This window comes from Podarcis erhardii (assembly GCF_964252035.2).
Source record: "Podarcis erhardii genome assembly, chromosome: 3".
NCBI classification, from domain to species: Eukaryota; Metazoa; Chordata; class Lepidosauria; order Squamata; family Lacertidae; genus Podarcis; species Podarcis erhardii.
In genome coordinates, this window is record NC_138507.1 from 105,213,974 (window position 1) to 105,226,543 (window position 12,570).

The window sequence follows — 12,570 nt, forward strand, 5'->3', positions numbered from 1 at the left end:
CAGGTGGAGATACAAGAACGTTGGAGGACCTTTTTCAGCACTGAGGGTTACATTTCCTTTTGTGCAGACTGTGTTGGGCAGAGCCAGAGGCAAAGGTGGGCAGGGCAATGAATGCAAACATCACGTTTGTACGTACAGTAGGCTAGCTTCTATTACACCCACACAACCTTCTCTATCCTATATCCAGGCATTATCAGAGTACCAGTATATCTGAAGGAGCGTCTCCACCCCCATCGTTCTATCCAGACACCGAGGTCAAGCGCCGAGGGCCTTCTGGCGGTTCCCTCACTGCGAGAAGCCAAGTTACAGGGAACCAGGCAGAGGGCCTTCTCGGTAGTGGCACCCGCCCTGTGGACATCCCACCAGATGTCAAAGAGAACAACTACCAGACTTTTAGAAGACATTTGAAAGCAGACCTGTTTAGGGAAGCTTTTAATGTTTGATGCATTGCTGTATTTTAATATTTTGTTGGAAGCCGCCCAGAGTGGCTGGGGAAGCCCAACCAGATGAGTGTGCTATAAATTTATTTTTTATTTTTTATTTGTTGTTGTTGTTATTATATTACTTTCAGCCAGACATACACACTCAAGGAATGTATGAACCGAGGTCAGAGAGGGGTTTGTTCCCTGGGGATGTGGTCCCTCCCTTCCAGAGATACAAGATGGCTGCTCTCACACATCCGCCATCATGTCCACTTTGGCCCCAAAGAATCAAGAGTTTGCCCATCGTACCCACCCTCTCCAATTAGAGCCAGTGAATGAGTTTGCCCATGTTTTCAGCTGCTGTATCTTCCTTGTCCTCTGAACAGCTGGTCTCCCATCCAGATAACTCTGTGAAGGTAGGTCTCATTGTTATCTCCTGGGCCTTCAACCCTCTCTGAGCCCTACAACCCCTTACCAGAACTGATGCCCGAATGTGCTTTGTTTCAATAGACAGCAGAAGGGATCGCACTGACCCCAATTCCAGCACTTCTGTGGTGCAACCTTGAGAAAGTACCGGAAGTGACTCCCATCTGCCATTTTGACGGCCTTCGCTTGTTGGCTGTTCATTAAACAAACAGGGAAATACACATCAGCAAAAAGGTAGGTGAGCTTTTTAATGTCACAACCCAGAGTTCCCTTGGAATAACAAAGCTACTATGACTGCTGGTTCTCATACAAACAAGACATCCCCTCTTATTTGTTTGTTTGTTTTATTTTAAAGTCATCATCTGGAGTTATGAAAATGCCAGGTGGATCTGTACACAGATTATAGCTTCTCTGTGATTGCATGCCAGGCTTTGGTGGCTGAGAAATGTGCCATGCAGTTTAAATCAGGTTTTTGTTTTTATTTCCTTGTTTGCAATTGTACATTCTAGTTGCAATGTGTAAAACATTCTAGAGCTGCTTTCCTAAAAGAATGTGAAGGAGATATGCCGAGAGGGGCTTTTTCATGTTTTTTTTTTTTTACTTTGGAGCCTGGCCATGTTTTAAGTACATGATACCAGACGACGGAAGTCCTGTATCCAGACCAGAAGAGCCTTCTCGGCGGAGTGGGAGACGATCTTAACACACAGCTGCTCCTTGACAGGACTCTGGCCATTTAGAAAGCAAGCCTGAGCATTCATTACCAATGCAAAGATACCTGCATTACAGTTGCAGTTTCAGTCCAAAGAAATAGCCACACAAGTTACATTGCACAGCACGGTGCCCTTTACATGTTACAGACATATCACATCCTGCTCTTGCATCTTTCGGAAGGGATGATTCATGCCATCTTTCGCCTCTTGACTGACAATTCAAGGTGGAGCGTCTTGCAGCCGCTCAAGAGCTGAGCCTTGCCTATGTCGATTGGCAAAGGTGCACCCATGCTCCAATTGAACATCTCATTTTCAAAAAGCACAGAATCTCCCAGGAAGCACTTTATGGTCCCTGTCGATCCCTCCCCTCCCCTCCCACCTCCCCCCCTGTTTGCAGGAAATCTGCCACCTAGATCAGCAAGTTCTTCCCAGCCCTGGCGACTGAGGGGAGTGTGATCTCTCGGACGAAGGTTTTGTGTCTCGAAGTGCATAGTAGAATCACGAACACAGCAACGCTAGTGCAAGTGTGGGAATGAGTTTGCTTCGCATTAGTTGATCCAAAAAACCCCTTTTCTCATATTTACAGCTTCCTCTGCGCATTATATAGGAACAATCTTTTCAATACGTTTCCAGGGCCCAGCTTAGAAGTTACAGTAAATGGTGGCTCCACCACCCAGCTCTGCCGCCATAATTTCCTGGTCAACCTAACCACGGGTCATGATGACATCACACCGTTCTGTTGCCCCTCCCACCCACCACACTATTGGTGGGAGGGAGACATGATGTCACAATGCACACCGGGGGGCGGGGGACGAGATGAGGTTATACATTAGTGTGAAATCAAGTTTGACCTCCCCAGATTACCATCCTGCTCAGCCTGAATCCTCTGCCTTGGAAACACCCCAAGTTCACAGCCTGCCAACGGAGGAGGATAAAATCAGAGGGGGGGCATTATACTGCCTGAAACAATGCTAGACCATCTGCATTTAAATTCATATTCAGTCCTACGCTACTTTTTCCTGCCAAAAGGGAAGAGCTCTGGAAGCGCCAAAATCTTGCACACATCCAGAACCTCATAGGCAGATGGGAGTCTGAGGCAAAAGTAGACAGAGCAGCAGATACAATTTTTTACCTTTATACGGAAGGCTAGTTTTTGCACACCCCTATTTCCCCCATCCACGAATGCAAGAGGCATGATTCCAGTTCAGGGGCACATTCCAGCTAGGCAAAAATACTCAAGGAAGGTGTGCAGCAGGGCCAGTGAGGGCCAAGTCTTGGAGAGAAGGGGAATGGCTGGAGAATGTGCAGCATGGGGAAGGTCTCAGGATCCCAAGAGAGGCCCAGAGGCCCACATTTGACCCCGTGTTCACCCACCAGGTAGCCAACATTGTGCTGGGACTGCAACCCCCACCTGCCCCAGCCAGCATGGCCAATGATGAGGAATTATGGGAGTTGGGAGTCCAGCAACTTTGCAAAGGCACCATGTTGGCTACCCTTAGTTCAAGTAGAGGCACCACACGGACTCGCTTAGAAACATTGGAAGCACAGAGTCTGCCCCTGCTCCATCTCATTCAGGATAGTCTACCCTGACTGGGAGCAGCTCTCCAGGGTTTCATACTGGGACTCTCTCCCAGCCCTACCTGGGGATGCTGGGGATTTAACCTGCGTCCTTCTACATGCCAAGCAGATGTTCTGCTACTGGGCTACAGGCCAAGGGGTGGAGAGACAGATAGCACAGTTGTGTTGCCTCCACAAACCAGCAAGAAGACCCTTGACAGCTTCCAGCAGAGGGGGTTGGTCTTGCCACTCCACCACCTTGCAGTTTCCTGCTCCTTCTCATAGATTCATCCTCATGCGCCTTCTTAATCTGTTTTGCTCAATCTAATCTTGCAACAAAGCTTGGTGTCTTCCCATCCCGTCCCAATTTCAATAATTTGCTCTGGTTGCTTCGGAACTTGGTGCTCACTTCCTCTTAGAGGCTAAGTTACATGTGACACAGACATCCTGGTGCGGTGTGTTTTTTATATATATAAATGAAAAGGTGGGGGGAGCTACACATTTGATTGCACCCACAGTGCTGGTGGGGGAAATGCTTAATACTTTCCTGGTGCACCTTTTTTTTTGCAATCAAAGTCGCCACAAGTTGTTTTCTAACCCAAAGGGAGAGAAACCTAGGTCCCTGTGAAGTTTTAATGGCAGAAACTGCGCACAGGGGAAAAACTGTGCACCACCGTCAGGTCTGCAGTCAAATTGCAAGCCTGGAAATTTTGTTGGTTTTCGAAAGGACAAGGGGCAGGAAATCCAGCACAGACCTCCTGGCATCATGTGCAGGTTGGCCCTTAAAAGCTCTGTTGTCTTTTTAAAACTCTGTATAGCAGTTTCTTCCAGCTTATGCTGTTCAGAACCACATCATACACTTAGAAGCACATCCAATGCACTTTTAAAGCACACAGCTTCACCCAAAGAATTATGGGAATTGTAGTATGTTAAGGGTTCTGGGACTCTGTAGCTGTGCCAGAGGGAGACCACAATTCCCAGAATATTTTTTTGGGGGGTGGTGGGAAATAGAGTCATGTGCTTCAAATGTATGCTGTGCATCAGTTAGTAATCATTTGCCATCCCTTCTTTGGCTTCTTTCCCACTTCCTTATGTTTTCCTACCCTATGAAGTCCATCCATTTTAAAATGGTGAACCCCTTCGTCATTTTGGATGCTTTACAAATTAGAGATGATGATGACAAACACTGGGCAGTTATATGGGTACCACCAGAGATTGCTACACTCCTGGCGCTGCTGAGATGGCAATAGGACAGGGAGGTTGCCTATGCAAAGCAGCCTTTGCCAACCTGGTGCCCTCCAGGAGTTTTGGACTACATTTCCCATCAGCAGTGTGTCCTGCAGCTGGTGGAAATTGTAGTCCAAGGCTTCCAGAGGACACTCTCGAAAACAGAATTCCACCCCTCTCAAATGAGAGGGAAGCCCCCAGATTTGTATGTCTCAAAACGAAATCTGTGCCAAAGAATTTCCTGCCAATGCCCAGCCCTGCTGGCAATCTGTGCAAGGGTTCCCCACTCCCCAAAGCTATCCCTCCTGTATACTAGAATACACTCACTTCTTCCCTCTAATTAGTCGTGACTGCGGTGAAGATATGCATCAAGAGAAGGTAGGTGCCCCCCTCCCTCCCCTTGGTCACTCGGATGTGCTAGGTAAACAGTATGTATGAAAAATGGGGTGGTGGGGGAGATGTGGTTCTATAAAGGGTGCTGCAGCGGCAATCTTGCCTCTGTGCCTCCACTGCTCCTGTGGCCACCGCTGATGAAAGATAAGAAAAAGAATGATGGGAGTAGGTGAAGTGGTTTTTGGAGGCTGGAGACTAGCAGGGAGATGGGTAATTTGTAGAAGAACTTGGTTTGATCATGTTGCTGGGCCCTTGGGGCAGGGCCTTTTCACTGGTGGCCTCATACTTGCGGAATCCCCCCTCTAGGGAATTCTGATTGCCCCACTCTCTTCTGACCTTTGAGTGGCCCCAAAGGACTTTCCTTTTTCGCCGAGCTTTTTTCTTAACCTTACTGCTGAGCCCCTTTATGTTGCTGATCTGATTTTGCTTCCATTGTGTTTGTTCAGTTGTTTCATTTTTAACGCTTTAATGAAACGCCACCTTGTGAGTGAGACTCCCCCTCAGTAGGGGGTAGTCATATATTCATTAAACCAGCAAACAAATGAACAAAAAAACTATGTATAAGAGAGCACTGCTAACTTGTGAGGACAGCAGTGTTGAGTCAATGGCAGGCACATTTAGTAACCAAGCCTAATAAATATTCCGGTTTCCTTTCTGGTATGAACCTGTATACCATTTACTATAAATCACAAGAAAGGAGAGTGCTGCTGTCACACTCAGGTCCTGCTTGCGAGCTTTGCCTAGGCCCCAGGTTGGCCACTGTGAGAACAGGATCACAGCAGGTCTCTCGTTATGCATCAGGAAGGTGGCCGGAAACGCAGGCCAACACTCATGTTCGACATAAAACACATATTGCTGTCCCTAACTTGTGCCGTTGCACCAGAAGTGCAGAACCTATAGCAAGACTGAGAGTGCTTTCTGCCACGATGCTCAACGAACCGTTTATCTGATTGACCAAGCTATGAGATTGACACAAGCTATGAGACTGGGCAAAAAGACTTGTATCAGGTGTGTTCACCAGTTAAAGTCAAAATGCCAAAAAGGCGACGGGGGGCCATGTAATAAGTAAGTTTTGGTGAGGACACAAAATGAGAGGGCTTCATGAAAGGGAGGGATAATGAAGCGCATGCATCAAAACAGTCTGTACTCCTAGGAAGAAGAATGACCGACGTCCTCTTTTGAACCTGCGTTTAGGCTTGCTTTTAATAAAACATGAATATACATAGTATGCAGTCGCTGACTAGCATCCAAGGGACGACATTCCTGCCATGGCGTTTTGGAGAGCTTTCATAGAGAAGCTATTTAGAACCCTGGAACAAATCCTTTTAGACCAGGGACAATCCACAGCTTCCTCTGCCGTAACAGATGACTATCAGTGCTACTCCCTTTGGCTTCCTTCTCAAGAAAACAAACTGTGTCTCCATTTCCATATTTGGCTCAATGAGGGCCCTGTTCTTTAATGCATGTTCATTCAGGGCGAACTGATGCACAACCACAAGGAAAAGCAGCTAAACCCCCTGTACCAACAATCCCTTAACCCTTCGTAGTATTAATAGGGTCCTCTCTTTTTTTTGCTACGGTAGGCATTGATGGCGTGTACGCATTTCTTTACCCAATACTGATGCTCTTTGGATGGCAGATGAAAGCTGTCTTGCTTTCCAACCTTGCTAAATATATATATACTGATATTTGAAATATTGCATTTCAGAGTGAAGAGCGGTACAACAATAGGCCTGCTCATCTCATATTGCCTGATAAAATTACATGGGACCACGCTCTTGTACAAAAGAAGACAGAGATTATCAGATTATCAGCCTTGTGGGAAGGAGAGACAGAGGAGTCTCACTGGGGTTGGAAAAGGAGCAAAAGTTGTGTGTACATTGCCCACATATGCATGCCTACTTGCCACCCAAACCTGGAAGCCAAAAGCGCTGTTTCGGTTCCAGCCAGGCCCTCCAAAATGGTGCCAATTTCAACTCTGACCCTTGACACAATAGCAGAAAAGGGAAACAAAGTAAAGTGAGGAGCAGGTGGGGTGGAAATTGCATTGCCTAGCTAGTGGGGGGGGGCTGAGAAATACCAGTAATGGCATACTCCCTTTGGGGGCTAAGAAAAATAAATGCAGAGTTCGATGTAAAGCAGCGGGTGTGAAGAGGAATGCCATAAAACAGGCTGGAAAAGAATTTGAATCATGAGATAACCTTTGGCTGACAACAGTTACATTTTGTGCCACAGTCAAAGGTTTCTAAAGTGCTTTGCAAACACGATTCTTTGAAAACAAATCTCAGCTGAGGAATAAAATATTGTGATGAATTGTCACCATTTGTTGAGAGCCAAAGGAACTCCTGTTCTAAGGGCTGCTTCATATATAATGCTACAGGAAATCTTTCCCCATCACAAACAGATGACCAAATAAGATTCCCAGTTTATGCAGAAGCATCCCATATTATCCCAGGGAAACAGAGTAGTCTAGACTGTTTGACGTGGTGTGACTGTTTTGCCACCAGTGTGACGCGGCAGCTAAAAAAGCCAATGCAATTCTGGGCTGCATCAATAGGAGTACTGCATCTAGATCAAGGGAAGTATTAGTGCCACTGTATTCTGCTCTGGTCAGACCTCACCTGGAGTACTGTGTCCAGTTATGGGCACCACAGTTCAAGAAGGACACTGACAAACTGGAACGTGTCCAGAGGAGGGCAACCAAAATGGTCAAAGGCCTGGAAACGATGCCTTATGAAGAACGGCTAAGGGAGCTGGGCATGTTTAGCCTGGAGAAGAGGAGGTTAAGGGGTGATATGATAGCCATGTTCAAATATATAAAAGGATGTCACATAGAGGAGGGAGAAAGGTTGTTTTCTGCTGCTCCAGAGAAGCGGACACGGAGCAATGGTTCCAAACTACAAGAAAAAAGATTCCACCTAAACATTAGGAAGAACTTCCTGACAGTAAGAGCTGTTCGACAGTGGAATTTGCTGCCAAGGAGTGTGGTGGAGTCTCCTTCTTTGGAGGTCTTTAAGCAGACCTCCTTTAATCAGGAGTGCTCTGATGGTGTTTCCTGCTTGGCAGGGGGTTGGACTCGATGGCCCTTGTGGTCTCTTCCAACTCTATGATTCTATGATTCTAGACATCTTTGGATTCAAATTGGTGCTACTCAACTGATATGGTCCTTATGGTTTAAGGCAGGGTTATGTGCGGGACGCGGGTGGCACTGTGGGTAAAAGCCTCAGCGCCTAGGGCTTGCCGATCGAAAGGTCGGCAGTTCGAATCCCCGCGGCGGGGTGCGCTCCCGTTGCTCGGTCCCAGTGCCTGCCAACCTAGCAGTTCGAAAGCACCCCCGGGTGCAAGTAGATAAATAGGGACCGCTTACCAGCGGGAAGGTAAACAGCGTTTCCGTGTGTGGCTTGTGGCTCGCCAGAGCAGTGATGCCACGCTGGCCACGTGACCCGGAAGTGTCTCCGGACAGCGCTGGCCCCCGGCCTCTTGAGTGAGATGGGCGCACAACCCCAGAGTCTGTCAAGACTGGCCCGTACGGGCAGGGGTACCTTTACCTTTTATGTGTTCTACAATCCTGCACAAACACACAAAAAATCCAGAGAATCTGGTATTGGGCACCAAATGTAGCATCCTATGGTTTTTGAAAAGCTTCTGGTCCAAGCATGTGAGCAATGTCTAGTATGATCTTCAAAGCTCTGGAGGATTTGCAGTGGTCAAGAAGTGGGGCTTCAGTGCCTTAACCATTCCTAGGGTTAGTAGAGGCAGAATGATGTACGCAAAATAGGCCAAAACTTGCAAACGTGCTTAGGTTGCATAATTTATACAGGTCGCAGAATTCGGCTTTTATTGGCAGCTTAGAAGACACTCAGCCCTGCTCAGTGTAGATGCAGAAGAGATAGATGCACTCATTTCATCACAAGGGTATATGTATAATCAAAGGAAACTTGCCACATGGATGAAATTCCGAGGATTTGTTCTACAAGTTATTGGGATCTTCAGAATCAAAAGACTGAACGGACCTATGCAGAGACTGGCATGCAATGAGTTAGGCATCTGGATGCCTTGCAAGGCTTCTGACTTGCATTTACAGGCTGAGGCTTAAGCTGCAGGGCATGTGACGTTCTGCAAACCCGTGCAATTGGTTCCCAGCTATCACAGCCTGGTTATTGCAGAGATAAAGACCACTGTGTCCATTTCAAGTATCCACACATCCATGCCTCCATGCCTATCCCTCTTGGTCTCTGCATTCCTTTCTTCACCCTATTTCCCTTTGACCACGAGGGACATAGCCAGATAATTTCTCCATCTAGCCTAGCACTGTGACTGGCAGTGGGCCTCCAGGGTCTCAGGAATAGGTCTTTGCTGCTACCTGATCTTCTTGACTGTAGATGCCAAGGGTTTAAGCTGGGGCATTCTGCATGCAAAATATGTACTGTACCACTGATCTCCAGTGTGAGGGACACTACTGTCAGCCCACAGCTCTGCCCTGACACTGGCCAAGAGCTTGCCCTCATGTCAGATGTGAGAGCAGTAATGATGGCACAGTCTCTGGGATGCCCTTTGGAACAGGCCTCGGTCTGAAGACCCCAGAGCACCAGATGTTGTGTGAAAACAGGTCAAAAAGTCAAGAAAAACACTGTTCAAGAATGGAAGGGAAAAGAGGAAAGGTGGAAAACTACGAGTCAACTGATGGTAGTCCAGAAAAGCCGATGGACAAAATGAATCAGGACACATATGCTGGGGAAGAGCAGGATCAAGTGGAAATAGGACAGAAACTTCAGGGAGCTCATCAAGGGAGAAACTTGTCCCAATGATGTGGTTTGCTTGAGGGAGTAGAGAGGAGGATGTGAAGTCTGGGCAAGGACAGAACAAAGCACAAAGCAAGGCTGAGAAAATAGGTGTCAGAAAAACGTGCGGGGGGGGGGCTATTGTTTTGATTTTGGTTTAATTATTTACTTGTGTTTTATCTTGTATTTCATTCTGTGAATCGCCCTGGGATCTCTTGATGAAGGGTTGTATATAAATTCAATAAATAAATAATAAACAAAGGGCATTCAAATCAGAATACAGAGCCATGATGAACAACCTGCCCCAAATGAATGGCACAGAGACTCAAATGCCTCCATTCCATGTTATTGTTCAAAAACAATGCACACTGCAAGTCTCACTGGGCTTGTCCTTCCAAAGGCTGTGACAATACTGTGTGTGTGTGTGTGTGTGTGTGTGTGTGTGTATGCTTGCCACAACATGGCGGTGGTTGTGGGACACCATTTGGTGCTCTCCAGCAGGCATCAAGAAGTCTTGGGCTGGCACTGACAACAAAACCATTCTGAAATGACAGAACTTGCGCTTAGTTTGATTCTCCCCCCCCCCATGCCCTTCTTCTGTATTTCTTTCTGAATGTTCAGTCCTGGAAAGAAGGAAGCCTTTGCGAGAAGGGGTCCACTGCAGGCCAGTTCACTCGGCCGTTTCAAACACAACAGCTACATGGAACAGCCGCCATTAATTCAATGTCATTTGATGGTACCTGCAGCTCTGTAGTGAATTCTCTGAGACATACTGAGCCTTCAGCTCCTGACCTCTTGGCATTTGGCATGTGCTCGAAAAGGGATATATAAGGAACCACTGTCTCGACCTACCTCCACAGATCTGCCTGCCATGCCAACATAACAATTCACGTGGGAGAAGGAGTTGCCCTTCTCACAGCGATGGGAGGATGGTCAACATAGGATGAGGAGGGCAGGGAGAGTGCATGCTTTAAAGATGGGGTGCTTATTTTTGCCAGTGTTTAAACAGAGAACTTCAAAATTGTACCTGAAAGATGTATGGAAAGCTACTGATATTGGCGAACCTGTAACAGGAAGGAAGGAGGGGATCTCATGCACACTAGAGAGTCCTGAAACCACATAATGGGTAGTTCAGTGGTAGTAGTGGGGACTGCATGAAAACATGGGAGATAAACCCTGGGGAAATGTGGCGTTTGCTCTCAAAACCCCTCTGCATCCCCATTACTCCAAGAGACATGCTGCAACTGTCCAAGCTGTGCAAGCCCAGTCAGGGCTGCCGGGTTATCTTTGCTAAGACCACATCTATAGTCCCAAACAAATAAGTTTGTCTTTATGGCTCCCGTCCTTTTCCTAGAATTCAGATGCAGACCTGAGGCCTCTCCCAGGACCACAAATCCCACGGTTCCTTGAATGACAGTCATAGCAGTCATACTGTTGCATGCCCTTGGTTTCCCTCTGCTGGACAAACTGGCAAAGGGATGACAGCGCTTTTATCTGTGAACAAACCCCATCTCCTTAATAAGGTATATACTTTTAAAAAAAGACAGCCACCAACCCTCCAGTGGCGTGTTGACATGCATGGGCAATCTTGACAAAATAGCTACCAAAGATTTGCCTCTGACCACTGAGTCCCCGATCCCTACAGGGTAAAGGAACAACGGGGACACGTCTCCCAGATAAAGTATAGCACCAGGAATCTTCTTCTCCTGAAGTCAGCTGACGAAATTTAGCTCAGCAAGCATCTGCCCAAATAGATAAGTGAGCGGGCCAGGCTCCCTTTGCTCTTCATACACCCTTGCCTATTAGTTGCAGAGGTAAAAGATAACTGGGATAAGGGAGGGGCCCTTGACCTAACACCCGATTAATTCCTCAGCTCAGGCCTTCCATTTCATGCAGTCTGAAGGCCAGGATGAAGAACCTGTGGCCCTCCATATGTTGCCGGACTCCAGCTCCCATCAGCCTCAGCCAGCATGGCCAGTGGTTGGGGATGAGGGGAGTTGGAATTCAGCAACATCTGGGGGGCCTCTGGTTTCCCACCTCATCCCAAAGCTGTTGCCACATGGCTAGGCTCCTTTCACTTTCTCAAGGCTTTTTGGGGCAAATTGCAGGATGTCATTGGCTGGTTGTTTTGTGCTGCTGTCCTACATCCCCAAAAGCTGGGCCCTTAGAGGTAAGCCACTATAGAGAATGCCCTTTCCCTAACCCCACTGGCAAACGAAATCATCTCCCACGTGGGAGAGCATGGTGAGAAGGATGCTGCGAAACTTACCTCCCCAAACGATACTGTTTGTCAAGATACTGTTTTGTCAGCAAGCACCAACCCCGAAAACCAGCTACTGTCACACAGACCAAGCAGTAAGTACTGTAGTTAAGGTCTCACAGCTGTGCTTCGGAAGCAAGCAGATACCACCAGTATAGGACATTTGGGGGTAAGAAGCCTATTTCCAAAAAAAATTCTGTGGCCGCCTGCATGTCTAGCACAGAGACCAAGTCCCAGAGCAAGAGGCAGTGACCGATTCATAGATTCCTTGCGTTTGGATTCGGAGGAAACCCTGCACGCTGGAACCATGCGATGGCCACAGATCATACTTTGGGGCTCAGAGGTGTTTTGTCTTCTGCCAAGAAAAGAGACCAGCTAATGGCTCCCTGGGAAGCCTTTGCCCACAATACAACCTCCCGGTGGACAGGTAACTTACAGGTGCATCGCTTGAACAAACCAGGACTAAGGTCCCTCCCCTTCACAAGACACTGGAGCAGCTGCATGCTTTTAGGGGGGGAGCTATCCCTGCCTTAACATGCTCATCGTTTCACCAGCAACGAGCTCCTCAGGCCTGCCAACAGAGAGGCCCTATATACGCCGGAAGCAACACACAGCTCCTCTCCTTCTGGCTAGCAGTTATAGTCATACATTCCCCTTGCTTGACACTGCAGGCAAGGCAGCCACCGAGGAGTCTGGTTGTGACTTTTGTTCCATCAGTGCTCGGGGTCAAAATACTACGGGAGAGTGGACAGGCAGCCCGGTCGGAGCTGCCCCGAAGACGGCCCAGGGATGGC

General features: G+C 47.7%; 1 long non-coding RNA gene across 1 annotated transcript; it reads right to left on the bottom strand.

Moving 5' to 3' along the window:
- Positions 1-5,911: 5,911 nt before the first annotated feature.
- On the bottom strand, positions 5,912-7,927 carry LOC309338108. Its single transcript, XR_014154717.1, has 2 exons — positions 7,862-7,927; positions 5,912-7,209 (listed from the first exon to the last, which is right to left on the bottom strand). It is a non-coding gene; the product is annotated as an uncharacterized lncRNA (long non-coding RNA).
- Positions 7,928-12,570: the final 4,643 nt, after the last annotated feature.